The sequence below is a fragment of the Pongo pygmaeus genome, chromosome 16, assembly GCF_028885625.2.
Source record: "Pongo pygmaeus isolate AG05252 chromosome 16, NHGRI_mPonPyg2-v2.0_pri, whole genome shotgun sequence".
Lineage (NCBI taxonomy): Eukaryota > Metazoa > Chordata > Mammalia > Primates > Hominidae > Pongo > Pongo pygmaeus.
The window spans coordinates 40,124,510-40,134,085 of record NC_072389.2 but is presented as its reverse complement, the minus strand read 5'-3'; the positions used below and the strand labels follow the sequence as shown (position 1 = coordinate 40,134,085).

At 42.7% G+C, this 9,576-nt stretch overlaps 1 long non-coding RNA gene across 1 annotated transcript in view; it reads right to left on the bottom strand.

The window, feature by feature from the left end:
• Positions 1 to 1,520: 1,520 nt before the first annotated feature.
• Positions 1,521 to 9,576, bottom strand: part of LOC134738278 (uncharacterized) — a 23,100-nt gene continuing 15,044 nt past the window's right edge. Inside the window, exons 3-5 of the long non-coding RNA XR_010123936.1 lie at positions 9,341 to 9,567; positions 4,218 to 4,309; positions 1,521 to 1,963 (exon numbers count right to left, since the gene is read on the bottom strand). This is a non-coding gene — a long non-coding RNA (uncharacterized LOC134738278). The remainder of the gene's footprint in view (positions 1,964 to 4,217; positions 4,310 to 9,340; positions 9,568 to 9,576) is intronic.

The following is a 9,576-nucleotide window of genomic DNA, read 5'->3' as shown; positions in this document are numbered from 1 at the left end:
AATGTGGCATTATTTCTGACAGTTATAATATTAACATTTGAAAATATAGGATATAAATATATCTTGTCAATGAATTTTCTCTTATTTTCTATTCCTAAAATTTTCTGTTATGTTCAGAAAATCAAACATTTCCTGAGAATCCAGATAATTTTCTTTTTTTTCTTTTCTTTTTTTTTTTTTTTTTTTTTTTTGAGATGGAGTCTTGCTCTGTCACCCAGGCTGAAGTGCAATGGCGCGATCTTGGTTGGCTCACTGCAACTTCTGCCTCCCGGGTTCGAACGATTCTTGGGTCTCAGCCTCCCATATTACAGGCACCTGCCACCACACCTGGCCAATTTTTGTATTTTTAGTAGAGACGGGGTTTTGCCATGTTGCCCAGGCTGGTCTTGAGCTCCTGACCTCAGGTGATCCACCCACCTTGGCCTCCCAAAGTGCTGGGATTACAGGCATGAGCCACATGTCTGGCCAGAATCCAGATAATTTTCATTGTACTTGTGGTTCCTAATCAATTTCTTTCTTTCTTTTTTTTTTTTGACAGAGTTTCTCTCTTGATGCCCAGGCTGGAGTGCAGTGGTGCAATCTTGCCTCATTGCAACCTCCACCGCCTAGGTTCAAGTGATTCTCCTGCCTCAGCCTCCCAAGTAGCTGGGATTGCAGGTATGCACTACCATGCCCGGCTAATTTTGTATTTTTAGTAGAGATGGGGTTTCACCATGTTGGTCAGGCTGGTCTCCTGACCTCAAGTGATCCACTCACCTTAGCCTCCCAAAGTGCTGGGATTACAGGTGCGGGCCACCATGCCCGGCCAGAATCCAGATAATTTTCACTGTACTTATGTGTCTTAATCAATTTCTTCTATGTGTTTTTACAAATCTTCTCTTCTTATTAGAATGTTTTGTTGAACACAAAGAATGTGCTAACAACTGTCTGGGAATCAGACACCCAGTATCTGTCCATTTTTTTTTAATGTAAATAAAATATCACCTCTTCTTCATCTTTTTTTTTTTTTTTTTTTTTTTGAGACAGAGTTTTGCTCCAGCCCAGGCTGGAGTGCAATGGTGCGATCTTGGCTCATTGCAACCTCCACCTCCAGGATTCAAGCGATTCTCCTGCCTCAGCCTCCCAAATAGCTGGGATTACAGGCATGTGCCACCACTCCCGGCTAAGTTTTTTTTGTATTTAGTAGAGACGGGGTTTCACCATCTTGGTCAGACTGGTCTCTAACTCCTGACCTCAAATGATCCACCTGCCTCGGCTTCCCAAAGTGCTAAGATTACAGGCGTGAGCCACTGCGCCGGGCCCCATAAAATATCACTTGTTATGAGAAGTTTAGACATCCAGAACAGACCACTGAAATATAGGGCTTCTGTGAGCACAAAGAAGCCTCTACAGTGGAGGGGCTGGTGAAGAGGAGGGATTTTCCCATGATATTTTGAGCAACTTCAGCTATATTTGAGTTTGGGAAGGTTTCAGAAACAACTGCTTCTTTAGGAGACTAGGAAGAACAACCACAGTGCCTATGCCATTGTATGTTATTTTATTTAACAAACACCCACACAGCACTTATTATGTGCCAGACCCTGTAAGTGATTTACAAATATTAACTCTTGATTTTTCATAACAATCCTACACAGCAGGTGATATCATCTTCATTATCGTTATCTTCATTTTAACAGATGGAGCAACTGAGGCACAGAGAGGTTAAGTTCTTAGCTTAAGGCCCACAGCTAACAAGCAACAGATCCCAGGATATCTGGCTGCCGAGTCCATACTCCTAACCACCACGCTGTACTCCTCTAAGAGTAGGTCATATGTAAGGAGGGGTTGGGGGTTAGGAAATGTCTGGATGCCAGGTTCCTTTAGCATGTCACTTCTCCATTGTGGAGACATTGCTTTTAACTTCCGCCAACTTCTACCTCTTCAACCTGGGGATTGTTTCTCAGGTCTGTGCCTCTCAGATGTTCTTAGGAGAAAAGATATGATCCAATGAAGATCAAAGAAATTTAAAAGTAATCACCAGAATGACCTAGCTTAAGACACTGAGACTGGTGAGCTAAAGGTGAAAATAGCAAGATATTAGTGGTTTTGATTGGATCTGAATCCCCTTGGTTACTTTCATAATTTGCATAAAAATTAATAAAATGTTTTTGTTGCTGTATTTATAGGTCAACATGAATGACTTCTTTTTGGTTTAAGTGAGAAAAGATATTCGTTCCTACAAAATGTAACCTTAGCCAAGGACCTTAGAGAGTAAGGTTCTGTAAGTACTAATAGAAAGTAGCACAAGAGCCGGGCGCAGTGGCTCATGCCTGTAATCCCAGCACTTTTGGAGGCCGAGGCAGGCGGATCACGAGGTCAGGAGATCGAGACCATCCTGGTTAACACGGTGAAACCCCATCTCTACTAAAAATACAAAAAATTAGCCGGGCATGGTGGTGGGCACCTGTAGTCCCAGCTGCTTGGGAGGCTGAGGCAGGAGAATGGCATGAACCGGGGAGGCAGAGGTTGCAGTGAGCCGAGACGGCGCCACTGCACTCCAGCCTGGGTGACAAAGCAAGACTCCGTCTCAAAAAAAAAAAAGAAAAAAAAAGAAAGTAGCACAAGAAGGTTAATTTGAATGATCATTTGCCATTAAAAAAAAATGTAAAAGGAATCTATTTACCCATCAGTAAGGGAATGGCTAAAATTAAAGAACATCCATGCAATCAATGGAACCCAATCATTAAAACAAATAAGGGCTGAGCACAGCATCTCACATCTGTAATCCTAGTGCTTGGGAGGCCAAGGCAGAAGGACCCAGGAGTTTGAGGTTACAGTGAGCTATGACTGTGTCACCAGACTCTGAGTTAGGTGACAGAGCAAGACCCTGTCTCTAAAAAATAAAAAATAAAAATAAATAAGATCAATCTATACATACTTACCTGAAAAATATGTAAATGTATGTATGTAACACATTATTGTATGTAATACATACATACATATTAAAATTGTATACATGCATACACATTAAAATATGTATGTAACATACTTACCCGAAAAATATGTATGTAACATATTATTAAGTGAAAAAGAACATTCTCCTTAAATTTAAAAAATTAATAACTGATGGCTTAAATTTTAAAAAATTAAAAAATTAAAAAAAAAACCGGGCTGGGTGTGGTGGCTCACACCTGTAATCCCAGCACTTTGGGAGGCTGAGGTGGGTGGATCATGAGGTCAGGAGTTCAAGACCAGCCTGGTCAAGATGGCGAAACCCCATCTCTACTAAAAATACAAAAAATTAGCCGGGCGTGGTGGCAGGTGCCTGTAGTCCCAGCTACTCAGGAGGCTGAGGAAGGAGAATCATTTGAACCCGGAGGGTGGAGGTTGCAGTGAGCTGAGATCGTGCCACTGCACTCCAGCCTGGGTGACAGAGTGAAACTCCATCTCAAAAAAAAAAAAAAAAAAAAAAAACAAGGCCAGGTGCGGTGGCTCACACCTGTAATCCCAGCACTTTGGGAGGCCAAGGTGGGCATATCATCTGAGGTCGGGAGTTCAAGAGCAGCCTGACCAACATGGTGAAACCCCATCTCTCCTAAAAATACAAAATTAGCAGGGCATGGTGGTGCCCGCCTGTAATCCCAGCTACTTGGGATGCTGAGACAGGAGAATCACTTGAACCCAGGAGGCGAAGGTTGCAGTGAGCCGAGATCTCACCATTGCACTCCAGCCTGGGCAACAAGAGTGAAACTCTGTCTCAAAAATAAATAAATAAATAAAAATAAAAAAGAACGGCCAGGCGTGGTGGCTCACGCCTGTAATTTCAGCACTTTGGGAGGCCGAGGTGAGTGGATCACTTGAAGTCAGGAGTTCGAGAACAGCCTGGCCAACATGGTGAAACCCTGTCTCCACTAAAAATACAAAAATTAACCAGGTGTGGTGGTGGGTGCCTGTAATTCCAGCTACTTGGGAGGCTGAGGCAGGAGAATCACTTGAACTCGGGAGGCAGAGGTTGCAGTGAGCCTAGGTTGTGCCACTGCACTCCAGCCTGGGCCACAGAGTGAGAGTCTATCTTTAAAAAAAAAAAATTATCATAGCATTACACCATTTTTACAGAAAAAGCACCCAATAACATTTGTTTTTGAAGGTCTATAACACACAGGCATGTGGATATAAATAGAAAAAGTCTAAAAGAGTACATACAAACCTCTTAAGAGTAGTTATCTCTGGAGAATTACCTGAACAAGGCTGGTGATGGTGAAAAGGAAATAAATTTTCACTTTCCAGACTTCCTGTTTGTGGTAGGTAAGATTCACCAAGTGCATACAAGCTAAAGCACAAGCAAGCATATGGAAACCATTAAACAATTGGAGGGAGATTAAGAAATAATTAATTATAAATAAGCTGTGTATAAAATTTGACCAACTAACTCATGAGACAGATCATATAACCACTTAACGCACCAGTTATTTTATAATTATGCATAAATTATTCTGCTCGCTTTACCAGACTTCTATTCCATGATGCTATGAATTTTAGGGTTTTATTTTTATTAAAACTTGAAGAAGGGAGAAAAATGCCTTGCAAGGACTGTTAAGTCAATAGTCACTGCATTGGTCTTTTATTCCTCTATATTCTTTTTAGGAACTGACACAGATATTCATATGAACTATCACCATATTTCACACCATTAAAAACAACAACAACAACAACTTTAGTCCAGGCATGGTGGTTCACACCTGTAATCCCAGCACTTTGGGAGGCTGAAGCAGGCAGATCACTTGAGGCCAGGAGTTCGAGACCAGCTTGGGCAGTATGGTGAAACCCCATCTCTACTAAAAATACAAACATTAGCCAGGCGTGGTGGTGTAGGCACCTGTAATCCCAGCTACTCAGAAGGCTGAGGAAGGAGAATCACCTGAACCCGGGAGGGAGGCAGAGGTTGCAGCGAGCCAAGATCACACCATTGTACTCCAGCCTGGCAACAGAGTGAGACTCTGTCTCGAACAAAAAAAAAGGAGACAAATTAAATTTAGCAGAGTTTATTTGAGCAAAGCAGTGTGAGCAACAAGCTTTTATAGGCCAAACATAGAAGCAAAGTAGAAAAATCACCTGACTGGCTACAGTTAAGTGGCTGCCTTATTTGGGGATGGTCTGATCACTTGGCTGCCTGTCATTGGCTGAAGCTTGGCTGTTACAAAATATACTCCTAAGTTAGGCCTTCCATTTGTTTTGCACCAAGTTAGGTTACAGTTTGTTAAGTATATAGGAACTCAAAGTACGGAGACAGCCTCAAGCTAGTGGCTCCTGCTTATTTAATTTAACATCACTGATCGAATGGCAGTGTGGTATGGTGAAAACAACATGACATAGCGTTAGGGGACCAGTCCAGATTCTTTTGCTGAGTCTCTGGGTAACTCCTGCTGCTTAATATCTGCAGGTTCCTATTTAATCCTATTTAATCTTAAAAATAAAATCTATGATTCAAGAAGCAAGAGAACAGTATCTCTTGGTGGACATGCATCTCAGATGCTGGCAAAAGCTTTGTTAATCAGCTTACCAAGCAGAGCTGAAGATGACATCTGAAAGAGTGTCCTCTCCCTGCCTCTAGTATGTGTTGCCTCTGCTTCCTCCATGATCCATTCAAGTGTCACACTGTGCAGTCATGGGAATCACTAGGGCCAGTCTCTCATACCTCTCCGCCTCCCCTCCTCTTTCTCCACGCTCAGGAATGAGAGAAATCCCAAACCCAGGACTTCCTGGGCTCTGTTGCCCAGGAGAGTCCAACCTGCACATTACAGCCAGCATGATCTTCCTAAAACATGTGTCTAATCATGTCATCCCAGTTTAAAATCCCTTATTACAATTCCTCACCATTTACAGCCAAGTCCATCCTCTTTGCTTGGCATAAAAGCCTTAATGCTGTGGCTCCAGTACACCTTTTCACCTCCTCTCTTGCCTTCGATATTGAACTGCTGCCAACTGCCTACCCCATTCCCCATGTGCAAAATCTTTGAGACATATAAAAATGTCTCCAGTTTACTATATGCAGGCACATATTCTCTTAGCAAAACTCCCAGAGGCCAGAGGTATTTCCAAATTCATAATTTTTTTCAGGTTTTTGACAAGTAACCCCATGCTTATATCATATAGTACACAACACCCAGCATGGTCTAAGACATCAATTCGTCATTACAAATATAAATATCTCTGCCAGAAACCTAAATATTCACATTAAGTGTGACACATTTGCAAATGACCTTGGGTCAGTTCAGGTCTGGTTTTGCACTTAGCCAGGTATCTTCCTTTGGCCCCTCTAGATCTATTTTCTATCCTTTTCCACCTGCTCTGTGCCATGGGAAACTGACCTATCTGGACTTCAGCTTCACCCTCTGTTGCCCTCAGGCTACTGTTGGAGTATAACCAACGAGGAGCCCATCAAGCTCCCCAGGAAGGTTGGGGTATTTCCCTTGCCTGAAGAACTTTCTGAGACTCACTGTTGCTCTTAGGCAGTCATCTTCCCATGACTCTTTCCTTCTGAGTTCTAAGAAGCACTCTCTCTTCTCATCTCATTGCATCTAGGAGTCATAACAGTTCTGTTCTTTCTAGTGCTAGGGTACTGTCTCACTTTCACACCACTATCCCTTGTGCCAACACTATCCCCCGTGGTTTTTTTTTTTTTTCTTTTTTGAGACAGAGTCTTGCGCTGTCTGTCACCCAGGCTGGAGTACAGTGGCACAATCTCCGCTCACTGCAACCTCTGCCTCCCTGGTTCAAGCAATTCTCCTGCCTCAGCCTCCCATGTAGCTAAGGCCCCTGTCACCATGCCTGACTAATTTTTGTATTTTCAGTAGGGACGGGGTCTCACCATATTGGCCAGGCTAGTCTTGAACTCCTGATCTCAAGTGATCCACCCACCTCAGCCTCCCAAAGAGCTGGGATTACAGGTGTGAGCGCCCGCCACCCTTCCTGTGGTTTTTCTGCACCTCACCCACACCTGTATACAAAATCTCTTTATTAAGTCTTCTTCAAGTGATCCCAATTTGAGAATGCCACTGTGTCCTGATGGGTCCCCGACAAATGCAGCACACCCATGAGTTCAAATTGAGTCGGGTCTGGTTTTCCTGACAAATAGGTTAAGAAAAGCTTTCAGCTTTTTGAACTTTTGGGATTTCAGAATGAAAGATAAGATATTATGAATCCATACACTATACTGTCTTTTTCTTCTGTTTACACACACTGTTCTCTCCACTTGGAATGTCCTTCCTTTTCTTGTCCACCTGGCTAACTTTTATTTAGCCTTTAAACATCATCTGTCCAATGAACATCAAGGGTAAATTACCACGGACCAATCCTCTGTAGACAACCCACCATCCAACAGTCCTGGGCATGTGTAAATGCAACAGCCTTGGAAAACTTGTGTGAGAATGGGGCTTGGAGCCTCCACCTCTCGGTTCAAGCGATTCTCCTGCCTCAGCCTCCCAAGTAGCTGGGATTTACAGTCATGCACCACCACACCAAGTCCCGCTAATTCTTTTTTTTTTTTTTTTTGGGACAGAGTCTGACTCTGTCACCCAGGCTGGAGTGCAGTGGTGCTATCTCAGCTCATTGCAACCTCTGTCTCCCAGATTCAAGCAATTCTCCTGCCTCAGCCTCCAGAGTAGCTGAGATTACAGGCATGTGCCACCACGCCCGGCTAATTTTTTTTTGCATTTTCTTTTTAGTAGAGACGGGGTTTCACCATATTGGCCAGGCTGGTCTCGAACTCCTGACCTTGTGATCCACCTGCCTCGACCTCCCAAAGTGCTGGGATTACAGGCGTGAGCCACCGCACCCAGCTCATTCTTGTATTTTTAGTGGAGACGGGGTTTCACCATGTTGGCCAAGCTGGTCTCAAACTTTTGACCTCAAGAGATCCGCCTACCTCAGCCTCCCAAAGTGCTGGCATTACAGGCATCAGCCACTGCACCAGGCCCACATCACTTTTTAAGAATATTGGCTGGGTGCGGTGGCTCATGCCTGTAATCCCAGCATTTTGGGAGGCCGAGGCGGGTGGATCATGAGGTCAGGAGTTCGAGACCAATCTGGCCAACATGGTGAAATCCCATCTCTACTAAAAGTACAAAAATTAGCTGGGCCTGGTGGCATGCACTTGTAATCCCGGCTACTGGGGGACTGAGACAGGAGAATCACTTACACCCAGGAGGCAGAGGTTGCAGTGAGCCGAGATTGTGCCACTGCACTCCAGCCTGGGCGACAGAGTGAGACTCTGTTTAGAAAAAAAAAAAAAAAAGAATATTATAATCACACCCCAGAAATGGGTTACCATGCACAGTGTGGAATACATAAAACTAAACAAGATTCATTGACAAATGTTTTCAAACTTTGTTGAACAATGAACCAAATTGTTAACTAAAATTTTAAATGCAGCTTCATTCGTTTTTTGCCATTTCCACTTTTCTTACTGTTTCTTCCCATTTTCAGTGGCTTGCTCTCCTGAGCAGGGACAGGAATTCCTGTCCTAAAGTTGGATGACATCTGGCTGGAACCATAAGATGTGTGCTGCGACAGAAACCAGAGCAGCTGGCAATCTGGGAACTGGAACTGTCTTCGTCGATTTTGAATATTTGGTCACCTTATCTGAGATTACACATAAACTCACTTTTTTTAAGTCTCTCTGAAGGCAGCTTTTATTGTGTAATTTAAAAATAATTTTTTTATGTTTTTTAATGATCTGGGTTAATTTTAAACAAGGATTTATGAAATGTGAGCTGGTGCCAGGAAAACATGGATGAATTGTTGCTTCCCTAGAGGAAATAGCGGTCTTTTAATAATAGATCGTAATAAAGTGTCTATATTTCTTTTAGGACTTAAAAAATAGACAAAGCAAAATATGGGTTAAGTAAGGTTTTGTGGTTTGTATGAAAACTAAATCGTACATGGCCTGAATAAGAAAAAAAAGTTCTAATTAGACTCTTGGTTCTAGCAAGTAGATACTCATTTAGATGTCCTTAAGAAAAGGTGTTAATTATATGAGTATCATATCATTTAGGATTAACATTGGCTATATGTGACAGACATCCAAAACAGTGGTGGCTTAAATTAGATAGTACTTATCTTTCTTGTAAAACTCCAGAGATAGGCAGTCCGGAACTGGCCTGGCTCCACGTCAATGGACCAGGATCCTTTTCTGCTGCAGACTACTAGGATTTCGGTCAATACATAGAAAATCTAGCCAATGGAAAGGAAAGGGGAGGATAAATGGAATTTCCCCTTCCTTTAAAGATGTGTCTAGGAAATCCCATACTCCACTTCCTCTGACAGCGCATTAAACAGAATATAATCAAATGGCAGAGCTTACCTGAATGGAAGGTTGAGCAGTGTAGTTCTCATACCAGAAATCTATGTCCCTGGCTAAAAAGTGAAAGGTTCCTTAGATAGGAAGATGGCAAAGACAGATATTGGAGAAAATGAGTAGTTCTTTTAAACTTAAAGAATTATCCATCCCATCTGATAAGCCATTAGGCTCAATTTCTGCAGCCTTTGCCTTTCCTTCTTAAATAGCCAGCCATCTCCTTGTTCTTTAATCTAGGGGTA